The 18,964-nt window shown below is 35.6% G+C and overlaps 1 protein-coding gene across 2 annotated transcripts in view; it reads right to left on the reverse strand.

Moving 5' to 3' along the window:
• The window catches only part of CCSER1 (coiled-coil serine rich protein 1), a 1,128,290-nt gene that overhangs the window by 643,913 nt on the left and 465,413 nt on the right, over window positions 1-18,964 (reverse strand). The gene's annotated exons all lie outside the window — the stretch shown is intronic.

Genomic DNA, 18,964 nt, shown 5'->3' on the forward strand with positions numbered 1-18,964 from the left:
CAAATGCTGACACTGTAGCAGGGTTATCTCAGACTGGGCTGTAGTACCTGCTGGTATGTGCAGGATCCAGGGCTGGGAGTGGGCCTGGTAGGGGAGCTTTAAGGAATCTCCTGTTGGGCCACTGTTTCCAGTGGTGAGTGTGAGATCTGGAACTGGGGGCAGGCCAGTCCAAGCAGGGCTGTGGCACCCATAAGCTGATACTTGGGCTGGGTCTGGGGGCCAGCAGGATTTTTCTTGGTCTGTGGATGACTAAGGTATATTTGGTTAGCAAACAGACATGGGAAAGATTTTCTCAACCCTGATAGAATGAAGCCAACAACATCTCAGAGCTATCGGGGCCACTTAAGCAACACCCTAAAACACTCTTCCCCACATTGGTGCCTCTAAGAAATCATCAAATGACCATCCCCCATTCTCAGGGGCTGACGGAGTTTGACAGCAAGAAATGATCTCATTCCCTTCTCCACTGCAAACATAGGAGAAAAAACCAAAAACATTTGTGTCATTGCCATCCTCCAAAGCTCAACCCTCCCCACCATAATCAGAGATGCACATGGGCATATATCCATCTCAGTTAAGTAAATGGTATTAAAAGTAAAACTAAAAGTACAAACTATGTAATGACTATGCAATATAGGCAACTTCTAGAATCTCAAAGTCAAGTAAATGGATCAAACCTAGAACCACCAGCAAGGAATCATTCCTGCTAACACCTTTGTTTCTCAACCTACGTGACCCATTTCTGACTTTCAACATCCAAATGATAAAACATGTACACATAACATGTTAAGCCAACATTTATGATAACTTGTTATGGCAGCAGTACAAAATATTACAATTTTTAAAATATAAAAACAAGATAAATATGTTCAGTATATAATTGAGACTGCCCAAATCTTTTGTATATTCCACACAAACACAAGCAAGCCCCATAGTATTTGGAACATTGTAGATATATATAATCAATAATCATTTCTAAGAATATTCTAGGTATCATAATTTTTTCTTTATCAGTACCATTTGATACAGCAGCAATTGCCAGATTTCCAAAGTTATGAAATCATTCTTGGGAAATTAAGGCTAAATGTCTAAAATTCTCTTCATTCTGTTTCTTACCACATGTTCAACATTTGCTTCTTTGCTGGATATCACTGTCCATTAAACAGAACCTAACCACTTTATAAAAAGATATGCCATCCTTCTATTACAACTTCCTACAGCCTGAGTGAACACATAAATGCGCATTTACATTTTGTGCCCCCACAATTCAGAGGAAGACCTATTTTTATTCCACATTCAAAAAATAGATAATGAGAAATGGAAACAGTATAACTAACATTAGTAAGAGATAAAGGTGCATGACAAGGAGCTGAGAGACAATTAGAAGAGGGAAAAGCTAACACTAAAGTAGACCACAGTCACAGGCTATATTTCTGAGTGTTACTGGCAGAAGTTACTGGAGGCCAATATGTCAAAACATCCCAGAAGATATGCAAATACCTAGAGATTGAATAATATGTTACTAAATGAACACTGGGTTACAGAGGAAATCAAAGGCAAAATTGAAAAAAAAATGTTTGAAATAAAGGCATCAGCACAACATACCAAAACTTATGCGACATGATCAAGGCAGTATGAAGAGGAAAGATCATTTTAATCAATGCTTAGGTCAAAATCAGAAAACTACCAAGTGAATGTGCTAACCATACACTTGAAGGAGCTAGAAAAATAACAGCAAAGCAATCTCAAGATCAGTAGGAAAAAAGAAATAACCAAAATAAGGGAAGAAATAAATGAAATAGAGTCCAATAGAGCAACACATAAATCAATTAATCAAAGAGCTGATTCTTTCAGGAACTCAATAAAATCAATTCCCCTCTTCTTCAATTAATCAAAAAAGGAGGGAGAAGATATGCTCAATAGGATCTGAGAAAGAAAGAAAATATAACAGACACCTTAGACATACAGAGAATTACTAGAAACTTTTACAACTATATACCAATAAATCACAAGACCTGGGAGAAATGGATTGATATTCGGACACATAAAATCTATGTAATTGAATCATGATGCATTTGATAATCTCAATAGACCTACAACAAGGACTGAGATTGAATCAGTAATTAAATCCCTTCCAACCAAAAAAAAGCCCTGGACCAGATGGCATCATTGCAGAATTCTGCCAAATGTTTCAAGAAGAATGTACCCCAATTCTCCACAAGCTATTGCAAACAATAGAAAAGGAGTCAATTCTTCTAAACTCTTTCTATAAAGCCAATACCATCTTAATACCCAAGACAGAAAGAGATACAACAACATAGACATGAAGATCCTCAACAAAATACTAGCCAGCAGCATCGAACAGTACATCAGGCAGAACATTTATTCAGACCTGGTGGGATTTATCCCCGACATGCAGGGAAGGTCTAACACTTGAAAATCAATACATGTGATACACCACACCAACAAACTGAAAAATAAAAACCATATGATCATCTCAACATATGCAGAGAAGGCATCTGATAAAATCCAATACCACTTCATGCTAAAAACCTTAAGCAAGATTGGCATAGAAGGAACATTCTATAATAAATTCAAAGCAGTATATGAAAAACCTAATGTCAGCATCATACTAAATGAAGAAAGACTGGAAGTTTTTCCACTAAGAACTGGAACTAGGCAAGGATGTCCACTTTCACCACTGCTCTTCAATATAGCATTCAAAGTCCTTGCCAGACTAGCCTTAGGCAAGAAAAACAAAAAGCATTAAATTTAGAACTGAGGAGTTATTACTGTTTGAAGATGACATGTTTTGGTACATGGGAGAACCAAAAGACTTAGTCAAGAGACTACTGGAATTCATAATAGAATTTGGCAGTGTAGCTAGATCCAAAATTAATTATCATAAATCGGTGGCACTAGTATACCCAAATAACTCCATGTAAGCACAGTCCCCTTTAAAATAGTGGAGAGAAATATTAAATATCTTGCAATTAACCTAACCAAAGATGTGGAAGACCAAGATTGCAAAAACTATTTAAAAAAGAGAGAGAGGAAGAAAGAAAGAAAAAGAAAGAAAGAAAGAAAGAAAGAAAGAAAGAAAGAAAAGAAAAGAAAAGAAAAGGAAAGAAAGAAAGAAAGAAAGAAAGAAAGAAAGAAAGAAAGAAAGAAAAGGAAAGAAAGAAAGAAAGAAAAGGACATTAAAAGATAGAGAAACTTATCATGTTCCTGGATCAGTAGGAACAACATCAGTAAAATTTCCATATTACCAAAAATAATACACAGATTCAATGCGATCCTAGTTAAAATCCCCCCAATATTCTTTTTATAAATACAAAAGCAATTACAAAAGTTAATCTGTAAGCACAAGAAACCATGAGTAGCCTAAATTATCCTGAAGAATAAAGATCAAGCTGGAGGAATTAAAATTCCAGACCTCAACACATACTACAGGGCAGTGCTCATCAAAACAGTCTGGTACTGGTGCAAAAACACTAAAGAAAATCAATGGAACAAAACAGAAACCCCAGAAGGGAGTCCTGAAATGTTCAGTCAACTAATCTTTGACAAAAAAACTGAAAATAATCCCAGGGAAAAGCCTGGTTTCTTCAATAAATGATGTTGGGACAACTGGATAGCAGCCTGGAGAGGTTAGAAGCAAGCTCCCCACCTTTCAGCTTATATCAGCTCTGAATGAATCAAGGGTCTAAATCTGCACCCAGAAATCATGAAACTATTAGGGGAAAATATTTGAAGCACTCTCCAAGATATAAGAATTGGAAAACACTTCTTAAAAAAAATCACCAAAGGCACAGGCATTGAAAGCCAAAATAAACCACTGAGACTACATCAAATAAAAAGCTTCTGTAAAGCAAAGGAAATGATCATCAAAGCGAACAGAAGCAACCAACAGAATGGTTAAGAATTTTTGCCTACTATATAAACAACAGGGACTAATTTCCAGGATTTATAAAGAGCTTTTTTCACTGACACATTAGTCATTCAGAAGCATATAATTCAACTTCATGTTGTTGTAGATTTATTTTTTTTCCTGTGGTTGATTTTGTTTTATGGCCTTTCATTTAAGGGGATGTATAGTAACTATAATAAAGGCTATCACACCTAGATGTGAAGATACAATGCAGTATGCATTTCTACTTCCAGATCAAAGACAGTCTCCCAATGAAACTATTCAATATATCCTGATAATAGGCTGCTGGGCTGTGTGCAAATGTGTATATCTACAATATCAGAATACACTTAACTAGCAGGATGATGGACTTATGACTGTTTATGAAGGACTATATATAAAGGGAAATCAGTGTGGGGGAGGGGATTTAACGAGGGAGTAAAGGAAATTCCAAAGCCTATGATACTGTATCATAAAAGAATAAAAATATTAAAATAAATACATAGATAAAGACTTTTTGGCTGATCTTTCATCTACATGGGATATCTTCTGGAAAGTTTAAATGTGTCCAGTTGTGTTTACACATGATAAACAAAACTAAGGGAGAAAAAGGCTTAATTCCCCCATCCTCAATTACCAGGAACAATCTGCTCAGCTTTCTAAAAATGTTAGTCCAAATAACACATAAGTCTTATTTAGTAGGTCCTTGTTGTGGTTACTGTAAAGAGGTATATATGACATAATTTTTATACAACTCATTTGCCTATATCAATATTGTTCTTTATATTGACATAAAGATTTCAGCCAGGTTTACTAAAGTAAAAGGGCTATTAGATTCAACAGGATTTGACTCACATGCAAGTGTTTGACCTCAACATCTTACGTGAATGGTTAATGGATTAAAGGTGGAGATTTAGTCTAATTGTGGTGTCTGGGAAGCGTGCCTAGTGCAATGCCTTGAGATCATTGTGGACTTGCCCTCAGAAAGTAGTTCTTGTAACAAGCTTGTTTATATAAGCAGATCATTCTCCTGGGCCTCTTTGCTTCCTGGGTGACCACATACCAATCCCTTCTCCTTCCTCGTTTCACACCAGAAGCTTAAACCAGTGATCTACTGAAAGTTGATCTGTGGTCCTCTAAAACACTAAGAAAAAATAAACTTTATTCCCTGTACACTGTTTCTCTGGCATATTTTACTTTAAGCAACAAAAAAACTGACAAATGCAAAGAGATTACCTGATAAAAAGAGAACAGGTCTAGGTACAAACAAGCTGACAATATTTTTTTTAAGTCAAAGAAAACAGATTTCTTTTCTGAGAATCTGACATCAACAGTTATACTCGGAATATTCTAATTACATCTATCTTCAAAATTATTGCTGTTAGGTTGTTGATTATAGTCTAATATATCCATCTGGCAATGATTTACCTCTAATTTTCTGTACTATGCATTAGGGATACAGGTAGGCCATGCCAAAGCACAGTGTACCTTTCCTTCCCTGTTTCGTAAGGCAGTTTAAAGTGATGTTCATTGTTTCTCTACACTAGTAAGAACACCTTTTTTATAAGCAAGACTAGATACAATTTTCCGATTTTTTAATATTATCCAATTTTTAATTTGCATTATCAATGTACCACTTTTGCTTAAGAATATTGCTGTAAATAGGGGGATCTCTGCCAAATTACTTACACGTAGTGTGGGAGCTATAGTAAGGAAATGCTAAGATTATGAGATGCATGAAAAATATTACACACAGAAAATTATTTTATTCATTTTACTTTGTTAGTAGGCTACTTAAGACTTACATATACTTCAATAAAAATGATGGAAGTTCAATGACTTACTAAGACATTTTGTTCTCATATCTCATATAACTTAGTATTATACTGTTAGCAAGGAAAATACTGCCATTTTCAAATTATATGATAAGTGATAGAATGACATACACTGAATTTCTTCCAAGTGCATTATCTTAATTTATTTGGGCTGGAGTTCTAGAGGCTAGAAAAATCCAAGACTAAAGTTCTAGCAGATTTGTGATTTGGTGAAGGCCTGCTTCTGGACTCAATCAGAAATCTCAAGGAGCTGCGGGTGAAGAGGACAGGATATTCTCTCAAATTTTTGATAATGACATTGATACTCATCATGTGCGCTCTGTCTTCATGGCCTAACCACCTACCCAAGGTCTCACCTTTTAACACAATCATATTGGGTATGATGATTCATTTTAAAAGGATATCAACTTTGTCTATAGCATGCCTATTGCCAAGATTTAACTTCTAAAATTTGTTATTTAAGTAGTCAATTTTAAGACTTGGCCAATGCAAATCAGTGTCAGATAAATCAAACAAATACTGAGTATACACTGAGTAGTTCTTCATATTCATATATTCATGGTCACTCTCAAATGAGCGTGTTAATAATAAACTTTACATTTTACCATGGCATGTAAATTCTTATTTACATTTAAAATCCACTATGGTATATTTCAATCAAATTCAATATTCTTTATGCTGTGAGTAAACTCCAAAGTAGTATTAGAGGTATAAGAGCTAGCATGGTGGCTAGACCAGGTAGTCCTCCCCCTTAAATTGTTAGCATCTCATGTGGGTACCAGTTCATATTTCAGCTGCTCTACTTCCCATCCAGCTCCCTATTTGTGGCAGGGTAAAACAGTGGAAGAGGGCACAAAGCTTTGGACCCTGAATCTACATGGGCTACCCCAAGGATTTCCTGGCCCCTGGCTTTTCATTAGCTTAGCTCCAGCCACTGCACCCATTTGGGAAATAAGCCAGAAGATGGAAGGTATTTCTTTGTCTCTTCCTCTCTCTCAGTGAATCTGCATTTCCAATGAAAATAAACAGAATAAAGAAGGAATGTGATCCATGGTTTACATAAATGATAGAACTGAGAAACAATCTGGGGCCCGGCGTGATGGCATAGTTTTTTTTTTTTTTTTAGATTTATTCATTTTATTACAGCCAGATATACACAGAGGAGGAGAGACAGAGAGGAAGATCTTCCGTCCGATGATTCACTCCCCAAGTGAGCCGCAACGGGCCGATGCGCGCCGATCCGATGCCGGGAACCTGGAACCTCTTCCGGGTCTCCCACGCGGGTGCAGTGTCCCAAAGCACTGGGCCGTCCTCAACTGCTTTCCCAGGCCACAAGCAGGGAGCTGGATGGGAAGTGGAGCTGCCGGGACTAGAACCGGCGCCCATATGGGATCCCGGGGCTTTCAAGGCGAGGACTTTAGCCGCTAGACCACGCCGCCGGGCCCGATGGCATAGTTTTTAAAGTCCTCGCCTTGCACACGCTGGGATCCCATATGATTGCCGGTTCTAATCCTGGCAGCCCTGCTTCCCATCCAGCTCCCTGCTTGTGGCCTGGGAAAGCAGTCGAGGACGGCCCAAAGCCTTGGGACCCTGCGCCCATGAGGGAGACCTGGAGGAGGTTCCTGGTTCCTGGCTTCAGATCGGCACAGCACCGGCCTGTTATGGTCACTGGAGGAGTGAATCATCAGACGGAAGATCTTCCTCTCTGTCTCTCCTCCTCTCTGTATATCTGACTTTCCAATAAAATGAATAAAATCTTTTAAAAAAGCAATCTGGATGTACCACCTACGATATAAATGCTTGGATTATCACTGATAATAATTATCTCACAAAATTGTTACATGTTAACCCTAAATTAATTCCACTATCTGATATCTATATTAAATGTTAAAAGATCTTGTTACTATGGGTGCACAAGTAGTGATTATGTTTATTACATGTCAGGTGCTTCTACGTGCTTGGGAGCAGCATGTTTTGAAGAACAAAGCACCAGCCAACTGCGCACATGATGATTCTGTTTCCAAAAAAATTTGCTCTGACAGCTTGCTGGCAGACAGAACAAACATCTTAGTGATGCCAATTCACTCTGAAATGCATTCCAAAACTAAAATTGATGCCATAATGATTTAATTTGTTAAAATACTTTGTTTCCAGGAATGTATATATGTATATATTTTACAAATATCCCAGGTATTTATTGGCTTTTGGATGTTACATACAGCAGTTCAACATACTGCATGGTACATAAAAATGAATTCAGAAAAACTTCCGAAGTCCCACCCAAGATCTATCACACTTTTCCAATTTATACTACAAGACCTAACTTTACCCAATTATGAACTACATATAATATTAAATTTGTGTATCAGGCAGCTTCCTGGGACTCTGTTAGACTCAGTGACATAAAAATAGGTTCTTAAAAGATGATCTTAAAAACTGAGTTCAACAGCTACTAAGTCCACTAAATTTGTTAAAAGGGTTCTGGTTAAATAGAATTACGACTGAATGCCTGAAAGCCTTTAGACAGTTTTTCAGGAGAAACTCAAAATGTTAAGAGACATAAGTTACCAACCTGGACAAAGATGAAGAAACTGAATAAAATTTAGATTTAAGAAAGAGGGGCCGGTGCTGTACATTAACTTCCTGTATAGGAGGGCTAGTTGGAGTCTCATTATTGCACTGCTTCTTCTGAGCCAGCTCCCTGATGATGTACTTAACAAAGCAATGAATCCAGCCTAAGAATTTGGACGACTGTCCCCCACGCAAGAGAGCAGGATGAAGTGCCAAGCTCCTGACTTCTGCCTGGTCCTGTTCCAGCCCCATCTATTGCGAGCATTTGGGCAATGGACCAACTAATGAAACCTCTGTCTTTCCTTCTCTTTCAAACAAACCAATGTTTAAAATAAAATAAATTCAAGGAAGACAATGAATATGGGAATTGGATATGAGATGATGGCAGAGAGTCACCAGTGTTTGTTAGTACATATTAATGTTGACAAGTTATTTCATATACACCTTCCCCAAATTGTTTGAATAGTGCATAAGAACAAATTACCAAGAAACATGAAGCCAGTAGGCAATGGAAGAGTATTTGTTTACCTTTTCCATTAAAATCTCTTTCTTTGAGGTCTGTGTTTGAGAGAGAATACATATTCTTTAACACAAACAAAATTAACCAGAGTGTCGATTCATATAAAATATTTGTCTTACTGAACATAAAATCTGCATTTTTATTATAAGGACATTTTTCACATAGCAATAATGTCACCTAAGCAGAAGTCAAATAATAGGTACATATTCCTTCTAAATTTATCTTGTCCAACAGAAGAGAACTATATACATAAACTAATAGTTAACAGATATAAAGTATTATTTGATACCAGTTACTGTCATTTAGATTTCACCTTTAGTGTTTATAACCAGAATTTAGCAAACTGGTTTTTTTTTAGAAATAAAATTCTTACCCTCTACCTGAACAGTTGCAGGACTTTAATCTAAATATCGTGACATTTAAGTGATATTTCAAAATTTAATGAAAAGCAAAGTGACAATGGAACATACTCAGATGAATATACGAATGAATAAACACAACACACAAAGGAAATCTGTTTTTCCCGCTTATCATCCCTCAAACATAAACTTCTCACACCTGAGAATTTAAGAAGAATGTCATGCATCAATATGGAATATTAAATATATCTGCAAATTCTCTCATTTCCTATTGCCTTTCCCTAAAGTCAAAGTCTGCCAGGTGTACAGAAAGGTGCTCATCAAGCAGAACTGAGTCTGTGACAGAGGGAATTAGGCTGCAGCAGGTGCAGGAGGAGCTGCAGCTACAGGTTCCACTCAGAACATGAACACACTGAGAGATGAGCTCTTGAAGTCCATGAAGACGTGAAATGAAGCTATTAGGGTAGGACCTAATGCAATTACATGAGTGTCCTGAAATGTAAAGAAACCAGGATACACCTTCAGCATAAAAGGTCATGTGAGGAAACAGTAACAATGGAGACATTTACTGGCCAAGGAGACAACCTCCGGAAGAGAACAAGGATGCCAACACCTTCACCTCGAATTTCTAACATCCAAAACTGAGAGAAAACAAAATTGTCCTGTTCAAAGCTGTGGGGTTTGTGGGGTTTGTAGGTTGTTATGGCAGCCCGAGCAAATCGCTACATTATCCATACAAATGCCTCAGTGCCATGTTAGTCACTCATTGATATTTAAAATCCTGAGCAAGACTCAGAGTCCTACAGCAAAGCCTTTTCACAAACAAGGTTCACCATGTTTCAGGCATTTGTATAAGTAATACAGTTTATGTTGAACAGTTGCTTTTTATATGGGCATTTGGAATTCTGATATATGTTAGAAACAGCATAAAAAAACCCTTATGTGCTGAGTTTTAATGGACTATACTGGGCAAAAATATACACATATTGGTGCATTTTTTCATAGCGGGTAGAAGATTGTGTTCTCTGTGGCATGTTGAAAGTCACACCAATACTGAATGCAGGCATAGTTTTAGGGGACAGAAACACATCCTATAACTACTCCACCAACACAAGGATGTGGAGATGAAGTTGGATATTTTTGGGCCTGGGCCTAATTACCTTGGTTCCTTTCCACTTTTTCTTCTCCTGGAGCATTCATTCTTGTGGAAGCTAACTAATTACTCTAAAATCATCACAATATGATGTAACTAAAGTTCACCCTTGCAGAGGAAAAGAGAGAAAGAAGAGAGGCAGTAATGGAGAGAGAGGGGGAGGGAGAAAGGGAGAAAGGTACTGAGTCAGAGGAGAGAAGAAAGGGAATAAAAAGGTATAGGGAGGGGGAAGAGGAGAGATGCCCACAAGCTTACAGTGCTTCCAGCCATAAAGCCTGGATATCCATTTGGGGATCAAAGGAGTCATCCAATATAGCTACCTTGCTTAAGCCCTCACATGACTCCATTGTCAGCCTTGATCTGACTTTACTCATGTTAAAGTCTCAAATAAAACCACCTAGAAGAGCTCATTAAATGTACAGAATTAAAAAAAGTTATCATTTTAGGTTGGTGAGTTTTTAAATGGCTTATTACATAAAATATAATTGCAGCTAGTATTTTATTACTAAAATGGGTTTTCCAGGATCCAGAATTCTGAGCCAAATAACTTTTGTTGGTTATAGTTTACCCAGTCTGTGGTACTCCTTTGTGGTAGCATAAAATATAACACAAATAGATTAATTAAATATGTACCCATGATGCGGCTTTTATATTCAAAATTCATGAACTATCTCTTGGTGTATTTTATATTTGCCTGTTTCTTTAACTAAACACTAATACATTCTATTTCATAATTATGTACATAATAGAATTCATTTAAAATTACCAGTTATATCTACATTTATGTGTTTTATCAGAGAAATAAAAAAGATAGATACCAGAAATTAGTGTTGTTTCTATAACAGAATATTAGCCCTAGAAGCACAAACATTTGCTGTCTCATATATAACCCCTCTACCTTGCTACCACTAATATCGTTAAACCAATCAACCAACAAATAAGATTTCATTAGGGGAGAGCATCCAACCTAGAAATTAAGATGGCTCATTCCATGTTGGAATATCTGAGTTCAAGTTTTGACTCCATTTCAATTCCAGATTCCATCCAGAACATGCTCTTGGAAATAAAAAACAACAACAATATCTCTAGTAATTGCAGTCTTGTCACTCACATGGAAGACCTGAATTGACTTCCTTGCACCTGAATTCACTCAAGCCCAGCCCTTGCTGTTGTAGGGAATTGTAGAATAAACAAGTAGTTGAAAGACTCCTTTCTTTCTCTTTTGCCTTTCTCTTATAAATAAGATTTAAAAATTCATTAATCTCTTTACTAGGATACATACATATTATAACACTAGAAAGATAAGTAAGGAAAAAATAAGAAAATGCAAACAGCATTGCCACAAGAAATTATCATTGATTTTGTTCTGTTAAGCTATCCTAAACATTACCTATGAACAAATCCTACCAACTCAAAATTTGAAATATCCAATATTTAAACAACTCGCACCCCTTGAACTTGTATCAATTCACTATAAGCCACCATTAGTCCACAAATACATGAGCATGAAGCCAATTCTACCATGACCTTTTACTGTCTAAAATAACACAGAAGCCAGAATAAAAGCTTAAATGTGTAGTCTATTATGTCCCTCCTATCACGCTCTATCACATGTAAAATGAGATCCCTGTCATCATCATGGCCTATCTATCTGATCTCTTATTCCTTGTCTCTTCATTTACCCTACCCCTTCCACATTGTCTTGTCAATCTTTAAAAAAAAAGTGTAAGTGTTCTCTTTCCTCAGTTTTTGTGCTTATGTCAAGCCTCTTCCCATAGTTGTATGAATACCTTTCTTCCCTTCCTCATTACGCTCTATATTACAATGTTGTCATACTATTGCAAATGTTGAGAATCACTCTCTGAAACAGAAAGACACTGTGCTGTCACTTAAAAATTATGTCTAAGGCAAAGTAATGGGGTGGGAGGGAGGGATGGCGGAGAGAGAGGGAGTGAGAATGTGAAGGATGGAGGGAGTGGAACAAAGAGACAGACAGACACAGAACAAGGCATCTCCTATTCCTCTGGTTCCCTTTCCAAATGATTACAATAACCAGGACTAAGTCAGGGCATCCTGGAACATTATCATGGGTGGCAGAGGCCCACAGATCATTGCATTTCTGCATTTTTCCCCAAGGTAAATTGGGAAGATGATAGATCAGAAGTAGAGTAATTAGGACACAAGCCTTCAAATTCTGACTTTTATTTTAGTGATGCATTTATTAGAAAGGCACTTAGACAGTTAGAAAGCAAGAGAGTGAAAGCAGGAATAATTTCTGTTTTATTCCCTAAATGGCTGCAATGTCCATAGTTGGGCCAGGCCAAAGCCAGGCACCTAGAATTGCATTCATGTCTCCCACATGGATGTTAAGGACCCAAGCACTTGGACCATCTTCCACTGCCTTCCCAGGTGCATTAACAGGGAGCTGGATCAGAGACAGTGTAGCCAGGACTCAAACCACTACTCCCAGATGGGATGCCATCATTGTTGTTAACAGCTGGCTTTGCTGTGCCACAACACCATCTCCTGCCTTCTTAACCATCATAATAGTTTTCATCTCCTATGGCACGTTATGTATTTGTTATCTCTCCACATGAGAATAAAAACACTAAGAAAAACAGGTATTTGATCTGTGCTGTTATCACCAAAACATGAATGCTTTAGAATATCATCAAATATATAACACAGTTGCTGAGTCAATTGATTTATCAACAAATCAATGAGCAAATAGATGGCCCATCAAAAAGTGAACATTCAGAAGTATATTCCATTGTGAGATCTTCCTGTGCTAACAAAAAAGTGATTTTCCAATTCTAGAAGACATCTTTACACTCAATAAATAAGAAGCAGCAATAAAAACTCTCCTGCAGACAACTGTAAATCTATGCAGGATGCACAAGGGAGGATGCTATAAAAGTCATGCCACAATTTCATATCTCCGTCCTAAAGCCTCAAAATACAGTTTTTGCTACTGTGATACCATTGGTCAATATAAAGTGAAACTAGCAAATGGAAGATTTCTCTGTTTCTCCCTCTCTTTCTCACAGTTGAATAAACTAAAGAAACTTCAACAATCCTTTGTTCACCACAGCTTTCCCCCTTGGTATTCTAAAGTAATTGAATAAAACTCAGTGTTACCCACACTGCAGGTTACATTCAGAAGGCTACAAGGTTACCTTACAATGGAGTTCTGGAGATTTAAAGAAAGATTTACTATGATATATTCCTGACATAAAGAACCATATGTCCTGATTGTTATAGAAACTATCACATATTCCTATTTTCCCCAAGTAATGTTTTGCTATATTTACCAGTTTTCCCTCAAGACAAATTCAATATGTTTACTCCTTCTGCTTCACAATTAATGAATATTTTCATTAATTATTTTTCATAAAAGGAACAAGAAATATGAGCTCAAGTGAGTACTCAAGGGTATGAAATAAACAGCATGACTTGTAGAAATGAATATTAAGCAATAATGTTCATTAAAGTAAGAATTTATGTTTAAAACACATTTTTTCCTCACATTTGAAGACAGCATACAAGCAGTTGAGCAGAAAGATGTCTGCTTCAAATTGCTTAGAATATGTGAAAGTACTTTTAAAATATTAAAAATTAAGATTAAAAAGGTTTAGTCGGGGAATTTTTGAAATCCATATAGTTTTTCCATCAACTTGTTGAAAACCCTTCATATATAGAATTTTTTAAAATTACATCAATATATTTCTTTTAGTTTCAATTACCAATAAAGTTCATGAACAGATCGTTCTATCATTAAACTTGGAGATCTTGGAGCTCTTACTGTAGCACAGACGGTTAAGCTGATGCCTAGAATGCCAATGTTGCATTTAAGATCTGGGTTCAAGTCCTAGCTGCTCTGTTTCCAATTCAGCTCTCTAATAAGGCACCTGGGAAAGTAACCGAAATTGGCCCAAGGGCTACGATCCCTGCACCCACATAGGAGACCAGTGGCAGGGTAACAGTGAGGTTCCAGGCTCCTGGTTTCATCCTGGGCCAACTCTGGTGGTGGCACTCATTTGGAAGTGAACCAGTAGATGGAAAGTCTCTGTGTCTCTCCTCCACCTCTGTGATTTTGCCTTTCAAATGCTAAATTATTCTTAATAAAAATAAGATTAGAGATCTCACTTTTAGACAAAGAAGTACCTGAAACCTACCATGTGCCATTCTCATCTCTTTAGGTTGATTGACGTACTTATCCTTACAAAAAAACAAATACTGTCACTGTTCTTATTTCTTGGGTGGACAAATTTAGACACACCTACTGGTCCAAGGTGACAGCTAACAATGTGACAAAATTAAATTTTGGTGAAGGCCACCTTCCAGCTGTACTACATCTTCTCTCATGTCCCTGGCCCCATTTTCTGCACTAATAAAATATGATTTGACAATAGAGACAAGTGGGGGTCATGTGATGGCTTATAGGCTAATCCTCCATCTGAAGAGCCAGCATCCCATATGAGCAATGGTATGAGTCACAGCTGCTTTGCTTATGATCTAGCTCCCTCCTGTCTCTCCTCCCGTCTATATATCTGAGTTTCCAATAAATAAATAAATAAATAAATAAATAAATAAATAAATAAATCTTTTAAAAAGGATTCTCTAGTACATTTGTATTCGTTGGATGGGGAGCCTTAAGAAAAAAATAGCTAAAAATCTGATATTTTGCAAAGCAGTTAAAATATCCACATAATGTATCAGTGTGTCCTAGCTTTTTAGCCCACCTCAATTTGATTCCAGTTTCCTACTAATGCACATTTGGGAGGCAGAAGGTGACAGCTTAGGTGGTTGGATTCCAGCCACTCATTGGAGACCTCAATTAAGTTAATAACTTCCTGTTGTGCCCTGGTCATCTGTGAACACTTTGGGAATTTGGAATTGAACTAGCAGGTCCAATTTTATCTTTCAAACAAAAAATAAATATAACAATAACAACAATGTCAGAGGTCACAGCAGACAACTGAAACCAAATTAGAGGGGATAAAAAGGTTTATATTTTTGCATGTTGAATTTATTAACAGCTAAATAACAGAGTACAACAAATTAATATGTTTCTTTAACATATCCAATCAGAAGTCTCTTAGAAATACAGGGACTAAACTGCAATCATCAAGCTTCATTGAAGCATAACTAAATATTAAAATACATGATGATGAATATGCTTCGGAAAAGGATACGGCTGATGATATTACAATATGGAGAGATCAGAAATAACGAACCAACTTTAGCACTGAGAGGTAATTTCCAGTAACAGATTGAGCCTGTTAGTAACTGTACATATATAAAAATGTTGAAAATGATACTTCACTAATAAAGAATAATGTATGGTTTCCCAAGGTATCTTTGGTGTGGAAAATCTAAGCTGAGCTTAAGGAAAAAGGAGGCAGATAAGAACAAGAGAAGTGTTAAAACATTTTCAAGAAATCATAAAGAACAGCAGAAGGAAAATACAGAACAATGTAGTAAAAGAATATCAAAATGAATGAAGTCCACTTTTTTGGTGTTACAAAAACACTGCAAGAAACTAACAACTAACCTTTTTTTTTGTCAAAGCAGTGTCTTGTTTAAAGGAATAATCTTGAACTTTAAGATTCTTCTATAATTACATGGTAAATATTTATCTTACCCAAAGTAAAATTGATTTACTTCTCTTGTCCATGTACAACTGATCATCCCATTCCCCTCCTAAGATACAGGGTATGAGTCAGAACACATGTGTGTATATTTGTTGCAAATGCTAGACACACTTTATAAAGTTATACATATTCAACTTCTATGTTAAGATATAGATTCATGCCAACTCTCTGTAAACTTTTAAAAAAGCTGGAAACTTAGAATTGTCATACTACCAAGAGTCTTACTGAAAGATCATCACATTTATTACTTGGGGTACATATGGAGGATTTTGAATTACACAAAGTCTTCATGAAGGAATACTGTTTGAAATGCTTTTATAGCCTGCTGAATATATTACAGAAGGTTGTGATTGGTGAACTGGAGCTCATGTTCCTGGTTGTGGCAAGATCCTACTGATGTCTGCTCAATCAGTTCTAGTGAATAAACGATGCACAATATTCCCAGAACTTCCAATTGTGTAAAATAAGAACGAATAGATTTTTGTGCAAAGTATACTCATTTTTGAGACTAGGAAAAGCTGCAGAAAATATATAAGCACAAGAAGTTTAGCAGGAGCGGAACTGTCATGTAGGAGAGAATGCAGAAGCATTCTATAAGACTTAGATTATCTTTCAGTGCAGATCTGTTTTTATTTGATTTGCTAAATGGGCTGTAATATTAATAAGTTTGGAATATACTGCTTATTGAGAAAAACAAACATCTGGCACGAAACACAATTTAATTATTATCTTTGATTCATATATTTCCAAAATTTAAACTACCTCCTCAATCCTTTGTGATATTCCCCAGGATGCTATCCAGTTTGCTTCCAAATTGTATTTACTAAATCTTACTGCAGCACTTGCGTAATAGTCCATTTGTCATCTAACATTCAAGCCAAAACTTAAGATGTAGACCTCAGTGGAAGCTATTAGATTTTTCTAAGACAACATACTATTTGTCTTTATTATAAATTGCATGATAAAAGCAATTAAATATGAATTTCATTCTAGAGATAATGCTTAAAGGATAGCATTCATCTTCATAAACAATTGAGAAAAAATGTATCTTACATTATTTTTATGACGCTATCCAAAATATACCAAGAAGTTAGAAGAAATACATGTCTTTTAGTAACCTAATTACTTCCTAGGATATAAGGAAAAATAAAGTCCTTCAACTAGCCAGCACTGCTTATCTTTCAGAGATTGAATTCTTGAATTACTAGAGTGGCTATCAATGTAGGTAAATGGGAAGCCAAGACTTTAAAGAGGATTACCTTATTCTTACTAGAAAGAAAATGATAAATTCATGAGGAGAGAGGAGAAAATATAATCCTGTTTGTTAAGGTAACCATGTTAGTCAAACACCATACTTTAAAAAAAATTCTAAACACACTTGAATTACAATATAAAAATTTTTTAGGACTGTTACAAGAAAAATTAAATGTTTTCTATGTGTTGAAAAGTCTTCCACACTTTTGAAACTATAACACACTGTACTGCTACACAGCTATTCAACTTTCATTTTTGTGTTTACATAAAGATAAATATTCTCTTACAATGACAATTTATAAGCCAAAAATAAGAAATACTGATTTTATTTGCAAATTTTGTTATTTTTATTTTTAAATAATTATAAGATAGGTAATACTTTTCAAAAATGTGGTAAGATTTTTCATAAAAGTATTAGACACAACATAAATGTACTGGCCATCAAATGTCACTACTACATAATAAGCTCTTGAAAGTTTTAATTGATTTTAAATCATTTACTCACATGAAGTAAAATATAATTTGATCTCTTAGAACAACTCAAAAAAAACTAAAATAGTCAAATATGTATTGGTTTTATGCTAACAGATTCTTGAATATACCTATCCCCTTGTTTTTGGTAATCTCTATTGAAAAACATTAATTTTCAAGGACTATAATCACTGTGTAAAGAAGAGAAAATTGTGACTGGTGAAGCTTTAATAACTCAATGAATATTCATTAAATATATGCTCTTCTCTTAATTTTGTTTCCTGTTGCACAAAGTGAGAATGTCAAGTTACTCTAAATGTTGGAGTATTATTATTTTCTCATTTTGGTGTATACATAATATAATCAGAATATAGTTAACCATAAACTGCCTTATTCAGCAAATGCCAAAATGCATACTAGCTGCCTCTAAATTCAATGATACTAAAACATTGTGGTCAGGTTCATCATGCCAACTTTCTGGGACTCTTATAAGTTCACTTTATTTATAATAATTGTACTTATATCGAAACTTCTTTAGTATAAAGAAAAGTTAGCTCATGTGTATACTTTCAGGGAAAAATCTAGATTTGTAAATGACTATAGAGGATTTAACTATGATAGCAATGTGCAAAGCATTTAATGCTAAAAAATGCTACTATTCATAATTCTGGAATACTTAATTTACCTATTTACTTAAAAGTTATTGAAAAAACAATGTGTTTCAGAGTATGATTCCATATTTCAATTCTTAGTTTTCACTATTATTGTGTAATGATTACATAACTAATTATTGGAGACCTAGCATTGCTAATGAAAATTTAACCATTAGATGAGTGATTAATTCTATGTCCATGACTTAAATATATATATATAAAATATTAAGCATCTAATTCAAATGAAGCACACTATAAGAAACTTCCCTTACCTTATACGTAAGGTTAAACTATGGTTCCAAAAGTAATTCCCAGTCTTTACCTGATTAAGTTAGCAACAGTCTAACAAAGGAACAAAAACCAAAGTAGTTCAAACTCTAAAACAAATTTCTTAAAAATTACAGTAGCTTACCTCCATATCTATACTTAAACTATCTTAAACATTCATTAAACTCATAAAAACAGCATGAATAGGTTACTCATTACTATGTCAATTAATTCCATAATGATGTAAATTTTTGCTGATGGTATGTTGGAGCTTTCAATTGACTGGGATGATACTCTGCTGGCTCTGTCTTCAGACC

Source organism: Ochotona princeps, chromosome 7, assembly GCF_030435755.1.
Source record: "Ochotona princeps isolate mOchPri1 chromosome 7, mOchPri1.hap1, whole genome shotgun sequence".
Taxonomy (NCBI): Eukaryota; Metazoa; Chordata; class Mammalia; order Lagomorpha; family Ochotonidae; genus Ochotona; species Ochotona princeps.